The 14,216-nt window shown below is 32.0% G+C and overlaps 2 protein-coding genes across 2 annotated transcripts in view; both read right to left on the bottom strand.

The window, feature by feature from the left end:
• LOC149480569 (uncharacterized) overlaps positions 1–14,216 on the bottom strand; it is a 91,586-nt gene that overhangs the window by 30,950 nt on the left and 46,420 nt on the right. The gene's annotated exons all lie outside the window — the stretch shown is intronic.
• LOC149480571 (uncharacterized) overlaps positions 1–14,216 on the bottom strand; it is a 91,066-nt gene that overhangs the window by 68,926 nt on the left and 7,924 nt on the right. The gene's annotated exons all lie outside the window — the stretch shown is intronic.

The following is a 14,216-nucleotide window of genomic DNA, read 5'->3' as shown; positions in this document are numbered from 1 at the left end:
TGGATTATTTATCCCCACTATCACCCCTAAGGTGCCCTATATGTAATAAACAGATTAACCAATTTTGATAAAACATGACTAATTGTAATTCACACGTCATTTGATATGCCGCTTGATTATATTATTTGACCACATTCGATTATTCATTCCCACTTTTACCGCTATAAATCAATAAATGGATGAACCGATTTTGATTAAATATGCCTCATCATACTTCTCACGTCAGGTCATGCCCTTTCATTTGATATGCCACTTGGGTATATTATTTGACAACTTTTATTCCCACTTTTATACCTATCACTACATAGTATAAAACAAAGTCGCTTTCGCTGTCCCTATGTCCCTATGTCCCTATGTCCCTTTGTACGCTTAAATCTTTGAAACTACGCAACGGATTTTGATGCGGTTTTTTTTAATAGATAGAGTGATTTAAGAGGAAGGTTTATATGTATAATAACATCTAATAAATAGTAGAGAAGTACTGTTATTTTTGAGGTTTCTAATGTGATGTCGTAAATAATTACATTTTTTGCGCTTACATTGCAAACGCAGCGTGAACCCTACGAGTTTTATCAAAATAATGTACTAAGTATTGTACACATTGAAAAGGTCTACAGAAAAGTCCGCGATGGTATATGTCTATCTCTTATGGATAACCCACAATAACTTTTTTTTGTCATTTACTTTTTACGACAAATAATGGCTAATTTTCGAAGCGATTTTAACCAATACAGCATTAATCCTTAACCAATTAAATACCTTGAATACATTGTTCATTTAATTTAGATTTATATGGAACTTTACACTGTATGATTTAAGTGAATATTTTCGAAGATATTACAGATTTAAAAATTGCGGGACGTAGCGTTTGCGGCGGTACCGGCCGGCCGCCATTGCACCCGTGCGAAGCCGGGGCGGGTCGCTAGTATCCAATAAATGGATGAACCAATTTTGATAAAATATGTCTTATTGTACTTTACACGTCATGTCTTTCATTAGATAAGTCACTTGAGTATATTTGATAAAATTTATTTATTTTTTCCCACTTTTACCCCTATATCAAATAAATGGATGAACCGATTTTGATAACATTGGACTACTTAATTGTTTCTGACAGGTCGTCTTTTTTCATTTGATATATCACTTGGGTATAACAGACAACATTCGTTTTTTTCATTCCCACTTTTACCCCTCTATATAATAAATGGATGAACCGATTTTGATTAAATACCTATGCCTCATTATACTTCTCACGTCAGGTCATGCCCTTTCATTTGATATGCCACTTAGGTATATTTGACAACTTTTATTGCCACTTTTATCCAATAAATGGATGAACCAATTTTGATAAAATATGTCTTATTGTACTTTACACGTCATGTCTTTCATTAGATACGTCACTTGAGTATATTTGATAAAATTCATTTATTTATTCCCACTTTTACCCCTATATCAAATAAATGGATGAACCGATTTTGATAAAATTTGACTAATTGTTTCTGACATGTCGTCTATTTTCATTTGATATATCACTTGGGTATAACCTACATTAACAACTAACATGCGTTTTTTTCACCCCTATATAATATAATAAACAACTAATGTAACAAAAAAACGCATCTAATTCGTATTACCCGTTAGCGAGCTACGGTGGCACAGACAGACACGCAATACACACATAGCGGTCATAACACCCCTCTTTTTGCGTCGGGGGTTAAAAATATAATACCTACGACATAATTTCAAAGACCTTTTATATAGAAAATTTACCTAGAAGTAACCATAATGCTATTTGTGCAGGTTTTAGACTTATGAGCAAAAATCTAAATAAAGGTCCTTTGACCCCCCCTACTACCCCCTCAGCATAACCACCCCCCCCACGCTTGGGGACTTTCGATATGATCATCTGGACATGTCAAGGAATAACTTTAGCGTATAATTTACCTAATAAAGTAATTCATGTGTAGAATGCCTTAGCAAATGTTCGCTGTGATTACTTAAATGGTCATAACTTTTTTATTTATGAACCGATTGACATGAAATAAACATTAAATGTTAAATGAAGCTTACCACAATATATTAGTGAAAACCGCATCTAAATCGGATAAGCCGTTTCTGAGATTAGCGTGTTCAAACATACAGACAAACAGACAAACAGACAAACCGACAAACAGACAAACAGACAAAAATTTTTTTAACAACAGTTTTGGGTTTGGGATCGATTTAGTAATAACCCCTGCTAATTTTTTTTTACATATTTTCATTGTACAGACACCACTTTTCTAGAATTTTATTATATGTATTGATGATGATTATGGTAACGTTTCTTTCAGAATCGATCGTGACGTATGTTTTCGATACTTCGTTAACAATAATAAAAATAAAGCTGGTTACATTGAATAAATTAGTAGGTAACAGTAAATCAAAGCGTTAATTTTCATAACTGTATTCAGGTAATAAGTGATACCTGTTTCCGGTAGGTATCTAATAATATCATATTGGTTTATTCAAACAATTCAATCGTAATTTATTAACTGTTGCTCAAAGTTTCTAATCACGAATGTATTTATTTGGACTTTATGAGTACTCAGGAAACCATTCGCGTGAATTAATTTAAATGATTATAATATGGCTGTAATAACAAGTACGAGTATACTTGAAGTACTCCTTTCAAGTTGAAAATGTTGGTCGTTTTCTACCAGTTTCAAAACCGACTCAACTGTAACAAATTTCTAGGGCGGAAAATAGAATTAGACGTCGCGTCGTTGCGATTCATTTTAAATGTGAAGTCCAAAATGTTTAATTAATCTTCTCAATGGTTGAATGTTGATCATTCACGATCCTAAGATACTTTGATAAGCTATATAATAGGCTTGTCGGAACTGTTTAATTTGTCTGTACAAAAAAATGGTTAAATGCTGCTTCTATGCTATTTTTTTTCTAATTGAATTTACGTATGGTAAACGTTTTTCCTTAATTGTCTATCTACTAATAGGACAAGGAAAAAATAATAAATTTTGGTTTGTTTCGATTTTACTAATAACAAATCGTTCGTATTGGTTCCAGAATTCCGAATAAATTCAATGTTAATTACCCATTTTTTTTATGGCACCCAATGGTCTATATATCTTTTCATATGATAGCTTCATGATAGCTTCGAATATTAAGTGAATGTAAAGTATTAGGCCTTTAGGCTAGATACTATAATAAAGAACGCTTCGTATATCAGCAAGCATAAGCCAACTTTGCTCGTTTTTATTTCTTTAAGCTTATTGATGGTACCGTACACACAAAAGTACACCTAAATCAAAAATATCCATTATGATATCCATTCATCGACATCGCTCATTCCTCTGTACACAAGACAGGGTTTTAATTAACAACTAACACTGTGATTGATTATAATTGAAGGCCCGAAAGAGGTGTTGAATTTGCCGAAGAACATGGAATATTAATTAGAGTTTTGAGAATACGTGAATACTAAATATTTATAGCATTTCCATTTAATTTAAAAGCTACAATACAAAGTAAAGTGTTACTTTGAATACTTGACAAATAATTCAAACATAAGCTATACGCTTTTAGAAACAACTCATTAAAGTGAAGTTTTTTGTACAAAAAGCTTTTATAATTATGTTACATATGTCCCCAAATATTTATTTTTAATTTATAAATATTCGTAGATATGAATATAACAAGCCAGGCTTTAGACAATAAATAGAAACTACGAATAATGTAAATCCAATTTATCGTCTAAGGCATAGATTTCCCATCAAGAGATTAAAGACTTTAACCTAGACCTTTAGAACAAAAAATGTAGGTAACTGATATACCTATTATAGTAAATCATTTACTAAAGCGACTCCATAATTGGAATCTGTCATACATGTCCTACGCATGTGATCTAAAGACTTGCGCGGTGCTCAGCGGTATCCAAAGCAATTACAATGTGGTATTGTTGGACTTGACTCCTGATAATGGCACGATTAAATCATCCCCTTCGTATGTCGTTAGTGACAAGTTATCCCGATACTAACCTATCTATCACAATTTGTCGATATAAACTTGATCTAAATCAATCTTAGAACAGCAGGAAATAATTTACAGGATAAGTAGCGGAAAAATTCCGTTGTAGTGGCTATTTATCTGGTTGTGTTCGTGATTTTGATGTGAATCTTATTGAACATTTATGTAAATAATGAATTAAAATATATAATACAAATAAAGAAAACCATAGAGGTTTGTATGTACTTATTTTTGAAGAATGCTTAAAATCTGCTTGTGAATTAGCTAGTTATGATCGAAATGAATATATTGCTATAGCTGAGATCGTGTTACCTTTACTATTTTGTAACTCATGTATTTTTTTTTCATTTCCACGGCCTGCCCGTCCGTTTAAACGTGTTAAATAAATCTTGGTTGTTGTTTGCGCGTCTGTCGGTGGATTATAGTGCTGCAAATAATGTTATTAACATCGGCCCACCAGCCATAATGGAATATATGTCGCCATTACATTGCTTTGTAGCGGCAAGCAAGTTAACAGCATAATTAATTGAGTTGTGTGTAACGACTCCTGGTGTTAATGACTGAATCAAATTACTTTTAGTGTTAGCGTATTGATGTATATTTTCTTTGATGTGGCTCGGGCTTAGTGTACGAAAGTAATGTTTAAATGGAGCACCATAATTAAACGTGTATTTTCGTACCGCATCGCTAGCTTGACTAAGATAAATGAATGAGTATGAATGAAGTAAACTTTACAGTCCTATTTACGGTACGATGCTATATTGTTTTAAGAACGTGTTAATGTTGATATTTTATGTAAAGACGATCATTAATTTAATACTTCAGAATTTTTAAACTATTAAGATGTATTTAATAGATATTTATATTATAAGACATTTAAAATTTGTTAAAATTTTTACACCTTTAACAGTTGTCTATAAATACGAGTATTGTAGAGTCCCTCAAATGTGGTTTCAAATCCGAATGGCTTTATTTTCTATTCAAACATTTCAATAGTACCTACCTACCGGTTGGTAGGTATACCAAGATTATTTACTAATTGTCACATGAAACCATTGTATTAGTTCACGGCAAAAAAGTTCCGCAAAATATAGCGTTTATTTCAAGTACATACGTAAATAGTTCGGTTTTGTCATACAAAAGTAAACATTAATGAGCTTAGTATTTAATATATGAAAATAGCTGTGCTTAAAATAAAGTAGAAGTCACGTTGGTACAGTATTTACCGCAGTTAATGTTTGAATAATGAGTGTTAATTGAAACTATGTTAATTACTATAGTGATGTAACATCGAGTTAACACGCTACCGTCCCTTGTTTGACGCTTCTAACTTTACTGGAGTTTATTGTACTAAATGCTATTATTGGATAATTAGTTACCTATATGCTACAAATAGACTTTAGCAAAGTATTTAAAAGCTTATTTAAAACGGTTTCAAACGGTTATATTTCACTTGAAAATTGCGTACGTGGATAAAAAATAAATGTTTTATCTCCAACTAATTTTCCTATAAACATTGGAAAAATCCAATCGTTAAACTATAAAAGTATCGTAGTTACAAGGTATTAACAGTATTGTTTACAGGAAACATTAGCGTAACAACAACATTTATAATGCCTACAGGGCTGCCAGCTTCTCAAATATCAGGTGGGATTACCAGCAATTACCGTGTATAGTAAATAATAGCCTGGATCCGCAAATTATTCTCCTATATGTGAAAATCGACACATCGTTTAAGCGGGCTTCATGTGATTATAATTGCAGAGTATCGGCCCTGTAATTTTAATACTTTAAACCGTTGCATAATGGCGTATTTAAAATTCTAGTAACCGCCAACGTTATGTGAATTATTTATAATACCATGGAGTTTTAAGATTTTCCCGATGGATACCTACTTTATTAAATTAAATCAGGAGCAATATTTTTTTAAATGTAAATCCTATTTAAGTTGATCTGAAACAATTGAACAGTGTATTTTATAAATTAAAAAGACTTAGCTCTATTTCGAATAACTGTTATTCACACGATGTCTAAGTAATATTAAGGTGTCATTAATTTAATTCTATCAACGTAAAAAAAATAAATATTTTATTATTTAAAGATTTTCAAACGGTTTTGACTCTATATCCGTTAAAGCTTTAAAAATTGTGCATGTTTCATGAATATAAGTTTATCCGAAGCTGCAGCTTGGCAGAGTTACCCGCTGCCATACAACTGCTTGAGGAAGATTTTATTTTCACAACATATTTTGCCGTCTTCGCTAACCTGAAACCAAACAACGTTCTAGAAAAGACGAAATAATTTTTTTGTTATACGCTTAATATGATTTCAATTAGGATGAACCAAGGATGAACACTATAAACTGGACATCGTAAACAATGTGTTAACAACAATGACAACGAAAGAGGTTTTTCATTATTTCTTTAGAGTAGTGAAATATTTTAGTAATTTTTATTTCTTGTTGGTTGTAACAAAACATATTATATAAAAATCATGAAACATTAGCAAAACATGCACCAGTATGTTATTTTGGGATTAAAAAATGTTACGACAAGTAACCAGGTAATCTATTATCTATAATATCGATACAGGTAACACGGATATGGTTAAAGCAGTGTAGATAAGATCGCGTGTCTGATTAAGGCCTGTATTGTTAGCAAATGGTTTCCCCTTGTGTTACGCACAATGCGTGTCCTATCTGATGGAATGTATCGTTTTTGTAATAGTTTTCCCTCAACACCTGACCTCCCTTGTTCTATTAAACAAAAAACTATTCTACATTGTTCTTACACGGATAAGCTTTGTGTTTGTATGAGAATTTATTTTCAGAACCTAGCAGAGATTATATGTTTTATGCGCTATTAATATCTGAGTTATTACAATATCATATTTGCAGGCTCATTAGCTAGATACTCGTTGGAATTAAATAGATGAACAACTTTTAATGAAACATTAAAAGCTACATTTTTAAATGTAGCCAAGCAACAAAGGATGTGGATATAAAAAAATAGGAAAAAAGTGATGTGGTAATTACGAAAAATGTATGAAAAATTATGCGGAAAATATAAAAGGATCAGTAATTTTTTTATCTAATTCCTCACTCGGTACGGCATCAAACCTGTCCGACATAAAAATCGCCAAAGGATAAAAAATAAACCGCTTAAACTCCCCGCAGCACATAAAATATCGGCCGTTATTTTATGCGCAGTAAAACGGGAATGTACCGTAGTTAACGGTGCGTGACAAAACTTTGTCTCAATTAGTGTTCGCAGTTTCTAGTTTCACTTTTTGTGATGTGAACTAGTGATTTATTGCTATTGTTACTGCATCAAATTCGTTGTGGAATATCTAATCTGTATTCCAATTCAGATAGCGCTCTATTCGCAGTCGTTTGTTATTCGCTAAACATCAAACGTTCATCCTAGGGTCGTAGACCCTTTATTCGGCTTCCCAAATCCCAATGACAACTTGAGCTTGTTAGCAAATATTAAAGTCATTTGACGCACAGATTAAATTGAACGTAATTATGAGGCATAATTGTTAGACAGAAGTCGCGAAACTCGAGGGTGCTTCCAGCCTTTTATTAACGATTTATTATATGTATAGATATTAAAGATATTTTCTACAGCTCTTAACAGCGTTTTAGAATAATAATACAGGGTATCCATTGTATGAACAATAATAGGACACGAAAGTAAAAGTTTCTCAAAACAACGATGTATTGGCAATCTCAAGGTGTCGATTTTCAAAAGGCGTCCCCACAACGGCTTTTCCCTCTTCTGCGTTGAAACTAGGGTTTCCTCTCACCTTACTAACAGAATAAACTCATTCGAACTAAGTTTTTGAAGTGAATTTTTGTAAGTCAGAAGACTTTCGAATTAAAACGGGTCTCCAGTGAGTCGTGTAACCCCTTGCCGACTTTATTACGAAACTTTCCCTTTAAAACCTTTTTTTCACAGCTCTTCTTTCAATCTGAATATAAAATAGGCGTCTTAGCGGAAAATTAAAAATTTATTCTATTATTGATACGGAAATCTTACAATCTTATGTTTTATGTAATGAACTATTTGAGGATTTATTTATTTATTTACATTCACATTTTTATACAATTTACACAATATGGATATAGTATCTTTGATTATTATTTTATTTTGGGTCATAGAATGACAATAAATTGTATGAAAAGCATTATTAAGCACCCTCCATGATGTAAATTTAGGAACATACTGAATATATTCAGTTGATGTATGTTGGAAGCACCCCTCTACCTCCTTCGATGTAACCATTATTATGTACTAGCAATTTAGCCTAGCTTCAGGGTACCAGAGTGAACAATAAGCCGATAAATACCTGCTCGTGTACGTTATAGGTACCTATAACTAGCTCATATTACTACCAAGGCATAGGTATATTTACATGAATGTAGGTACCTACTAGCTCATATTACTACAAGGCATAGGTATATTTACATGAAGAGTCCAAATCTGCCACCGTGTTCAGTTTTCTTTAATTTTATAAAAGACAATGCTTTCTGAATTTTTGACTGAAATTCGTTTAGGTTGTGTATAATTTTTTAATAACTTCATCATGTTACCAAATATTCGATAACGATTATAATTACTAATGTTCTACAGAGCATGCTTAATAATTATAAGAGCATAGTCTAAATGGCTACTAATCCATCGTTGTGTATAATTTGCTGAGTGTTTTTCTCTAATGACTTGTGAGATTTTCCCGATATTGCGTAGGTCGATGATCTTACAGAAACACGTATTAGTAATAGTCTCTAAGCGCCTGCTAAGCTGATTGTTATTGGTTTCATATTAATTCTCTCTCAAGTATTATAATAGGGATTGATTATCTTTTAATGTATTTAATATGATCGAGTGTATATTGATTATATTAACAATGGCCTATATATTTTTATTTATTTCATCTCGCTGAAGATTGTTGAGAGTAAAATCTATTACATTTCAACGCTTAGATCAAAGTCATACAATCGAACTGTGTTTCCAGATCTATGAATATTGTACTATTTATTTATGAATAATAATACGATTCAGCATTGGAGTGAATATGTTTTGTGTTTTCACTTTATACCAATATTTTAAATTTCAATGCTTTAAAATGTAAACACAAAATAAAAAAGTAACCATTCAATGTTTCATGCCAGCGCTAACACTTTTACATTTATTTCTTTGACACATGATATGAAATAAATGTTACTTAAAATGTATTTGATATTGATGGAGAAATTAAAGAAGAGGTTCAATTATATCTTCTTACGGTGCATTTACATACAACGAACACAGAGCTGGAGATAGAGCAAGAGCATTATTTCGTGATCTTTTAGTTTTAACCAAAACTCGTATTCAGTGTTGTTCAGTATTAAAATATTGCATAGAATCTTTTCGAACGCATTAATATCAAAAAAATAATGCTCTACGCCTGTACCTAAAGAATTTGACACAGTGGGGTTAGAATAAGCATTCGCTTTTTTAATGTAAATGCACCGTTATGTGCTCTAAATGTGAATATAAATTACTTGAAATGTAAAAATTTGCGAATATTTATGTAATAGGCCATATCGAAAGGCCATTGCTTATTTTTTACGCGAAATATTGTCAAATGTAAGTTTTTATTTATTTATTAGTAGGTAGCGCGTTGTGTATAAAAAAGGAATTTAATTTTTTATAACGTAAAAATACTTAAAATGAATCGCACTACCAATTTTCATCTCTTTCAGTTTTATTAAAGACCAATGAGAACAGTTGTGAATTCTGGAATATCAATTATATTTTATGCTCCCATTTTCAGATACTTAAAAGGATACGGTGTTTGTAATTACCTTTTGAGCTTCGAGATTTTATCGGAATTTAATTAATAACATTAAAGCAATAACCTTCACCCGTGCATTTAATATGCCACGTGTGAACTGCGAAGGTTCGGGGAAAGCTATTTTTGAATAAATAATTAGAGTTTTTCTTCGTCGCCAGCACGTTACCAAACGTTACACAAAGCGACGCCAGCGCTGCCAACTTCCACGTGAAGCCGCTTTAGGTACCGATTAATTGGGAGCTTACGTTATTGATTTTGTATTATCGTAAGCCGCTAGAACTTACCGATATTAAACACTTGCAGATGCTATTTATTTATTCAAATTGCCTTATACATCAGTTTAGTCTCTCTATGCATAGTTGATGCGCGTTTCCGATATAATCCGATTTGCCATTACTTTTATGATTTCCAACGAAATAGTTATTCGGATGTATACGTTTTTGTTTTATTTATTGGACGTTATTTATGACGCCCGTTTTTACGAGCGTACGCGTAAAATGAACATTAAGTATGGTTTCAGTTTAATTAAGTTTATGGTATCGTTAATTTGGTTGTTTGAGTGAGCTGAGTGGCAGATAACTTGAAAAGGTTTAAACACGTGAAGATGGATTAAATATATTAAAAAAGTATGTACTAGAATTATATGTATAATTGTAGAAAAAAAATGTAATGGATAAATTGTTTCTGTAAAAAAATATGTAAACAGTCCTACCTCTATTCATTATCTATCCACGAAGCAATAGTATGGAGTCATCGCTATCATTCACAGAATTATAAAAGGAAGAAATTAAACAGGAACATAATTTAGTTCAGGTTTAATATATTACATTCGCATGCGATTCAACACGCCACGTGTAGAGCCTGGATATTGTTGTGACAGACGTGACGTGTAAGTGACAACCGTGACACAACTCACTTTTGTACGAATGTTTATTTCTTACCTTGGGTACGTTACATTTTTTTGTGCACGTAAATCCACAGGAAGACAATATTATTACCATTCTCCCTTTACTTGCTTGTTACTAAAAATAGCGGATAAACGAGTCAGTACGTATACTTAATTTATTTTTCATCTCTGTTTTTGTTGGGCGATTCTTTTTATTCATTAGTTTAATACGTTAGTCTGAGCGAAGTGTACTTTAATGGGAGTTAATCAATTTGATCCTTCCTACGCTAGCTTTGTTTGTTCTGTGCTCTATAATCCATCCCTCTGATCATGCCATGATTATAAAACACATTCTAAGGACATATTATATTCAAAATGTGAGTTTGCATATACCTTTAAGACACAAATTTGACGGATGTGGTAGGTACACGAATATTGTAAAAAATGGATGATAAAATTAATCGTATCGAACCACCATTATTATTACCTTTGCCTTTGGCAATATAGCAGCGCAATATTTAAATATGTGTTCCTATTTGTTACGTTTAGTTTATTGGCAACCGCTGACGCTCGTTATTTGTTTCAGTCTGCCATCAAAAGCTTTGACTTTCGGGCTTTATTTTTCATTCAGTACACACGCTATCCAATTAACATTAATATTTACATGACGCAAACATGTTGTATTGGTTTATTACAAACGAAACTTTGTGTGTTGGAAAATTCGATTGATACATTTCATGCGAACGTTGATCGGATAATATGTTGGATTTTATGAGTTACCTACCTATGGTATACATGACAAAGTGTCAAAGTGTATTATAATTTTATAACATTCAGATATAAGTTTGGCTTTAAAATCGTAAAATGAATGTACGTTGCAATAAAAAGTACATATTTCGATACAGTAATAACGTAAAAATCGTAGAATTTTATAATGCAACTATCAAGATAGGCTTATTTCTATTTAAAATTTTACTTTTTAAAATGTCAAGAAATTATTTTCTCACTAACAATAAAATTATAATCACACTAATTCTGTTTAGAATCAAAACAGTAACGTTGCTAATAGTCCAATTACCCAAATTGATTTCTCTTCTGTCTTCAATAAAAAATTGTGTGAGAGCGACATGGTGACTGTAAAACGCTTTATTGCGGTATCGCTTGGACACGCGTAATGGTCTAAATTTATTGGGTTAAACGGCCCGTGCGAACGGAAATTCGGCCGAAATTGTTCGCTTGTCTAATTTTTGTGGATTTGATGCTTCATTTCCCGAAACAAATCCTGCTACGGGATGGGCACAAAGGCCTTTATTATCCAAACGTTGCTCCTTAATGGCAATTAATAAAAGCAGTAAATGAATTTATAAAACGTATTATTGATTCAAAACTCTATTTATCCTTGCATATATTGATGCTAGTAGAAATTGGATATAATAAAATTGAATAATATAATGTTAAATGTATTTCTACAAAAAGCAAATTTGGAAATATAATAACGAATAGATATGATATCAGCTTACTGTTTTTAATAACGGATCAGACTATAATCTTTTTCAGTAGTTAAAACTTTGAAAATTGAGATATCAAATTTGCTGATAATAATGGTCCTTACCTAAGTACTAAGGGCAATCAATGGACAGTAATAATGAACGTAAATTCAACTCTCTCGATCCATCTACGTAGGCTTTATAAGAACAATTTGTTTGCTCATTTTTAACCGACTTCAAAAAAAAGGAGGAGGTTATCAATTCGGCCGGTATGTTTTTTTTTTTTTTTTTTTTTTATGTATGTACACCGATTACTCCGTGGTTTCTGGACCGATTTACGTGATTCTTTTTTTGTTCGATGCGGGATGGTGTCGAATTGGTCCCATAAAAATTTTATTCGGATAGGCCCAGTAGTTTTTATTTTATGAGCATTTTTGTCTGTATTTGTAAATGTTGCAAGTGAAAGTTTGAAGTCGGTTGTTTTTAACGCAGTTATTGACTTGTTCTCTCGCTCTAATCGTCTTCGTGGTAACAACGAGACTCTAAATCAGGGCTAAATTTGAGTTTGAGAGATAATAAATACACAAAAATGCTGCCATTACTGTCGCAAACATTGTTAAAATGATTCACGCTATCGCTTCTAACATTATGTTTTGGGATGCTCCAGATTACGCAACGGATATAACTCTACTGTCATTTAGTATAAATACTTAGGTATTTTATGGATGTAAACTTTAATCTTGCTTTTCGAATTATTGGCGAACTACTGTATTTTGTTCCAGGTATTGCACTCACCTATTTTTCGATTCATAATAATTTTTTTCATCGAATGAATTATTATAATCATGGAATAAAAACTATAAATTATTATTAACAACATGCGTATATAAATAAATCTTATGTAAAGAATAAAGCACAGCGTGGAGGTTGAATAAAAATACATGAATAGAGTAAAATCTTTACGAATACGAGAAAATATTTAGGAATTTTTCGTATAAAAGCCAGCTTTGAATAATTATTTAGCATACGCTTCCTTCAAAGAGCAAGGGGACATCTTGAGCATTCTACGCATTCTTTATAATATTGGTGAACTACTTCATGCTATCGCTATTTCTTTTACATTATAAGTTATAATATCATACTTTATATGTATATCAACTTTGAATGGAAATGTACAGCTATATCTATCTATCATCTACTGCAAATTATAACTAAACTAAAAATAAAGAATTAGTAAATATTTTTCAATTAAAATTTAAAAAAATAAGACCATAGACACTTTTCAATAAAATGCGTCGCCTGCAAAACTTGTACGATACTATGCCATAAAACTTAGTAGTTTACCATAGATTTTCATAGAGCGCGTGTAAGCGTTTCCGTTATTCCATGGGGGATTTAGTTTGCGGTTGATATGTTACTTTTAGGGAGTACTTAGAAGTAAACGGACAGGGCTATAAATCCGTAGCAGGAATTGAATCAAACGGCTCTCCAGACAGCCCCGGCGATAACGGCGGATTTATGCGAATGTCTTACTGCGCGGACCATGTAAGCTCACCATTGAATCTTTAATTTGGCCGGCTATCAATGTTATGTGTGTAATTTATTTACTCTATACATAGCATAGCTAAGGTATCATGAAACATTTATTTCTAATGGAAAATCAGATAATGCTTTTCTATGTTTACTCTTTCTTCTTCCTTGTCTTACTCTACTCTTTAATTCTTGCTCACTATATCTATCTACATGAGCGATAAAGCCGCGCTTTGTACATCTCTATTATACTTTCGATGTCTTCTAATCGATGTCTTAACTAAGTAACTAACTATTTAATGGAGAAAATTGCTACTACGAATACCAGTATTTACTTTATATCAAATTTACTGAGGCGAGTGTTAGCAAACTGAAATAGTAAATAATTACTCTAATTAATTTCACCGAACATAACGGTATACATATTTTCACAATAATTATTATCGAAA

This window comes from Colias philodice, chromosome 18 (assembly GCF_061535455.1).
Source record: "Colias philodice isolate Cphi_HAF_F1 chromosome 18, ilColPhil1 Martin Lab GWU primary, whole genome shotgun sequence".
NCBI lineage: Eukaryota > Metazoa > Arthropoda > Insecta > Lepidoptera > Pieridae > Colias > Colias philodice.
The sequence above is the reverse complement of the archived record's forward strand: the minus strand, read 5'-3'. Positions and strand labels throughout refer to the sequence as shown.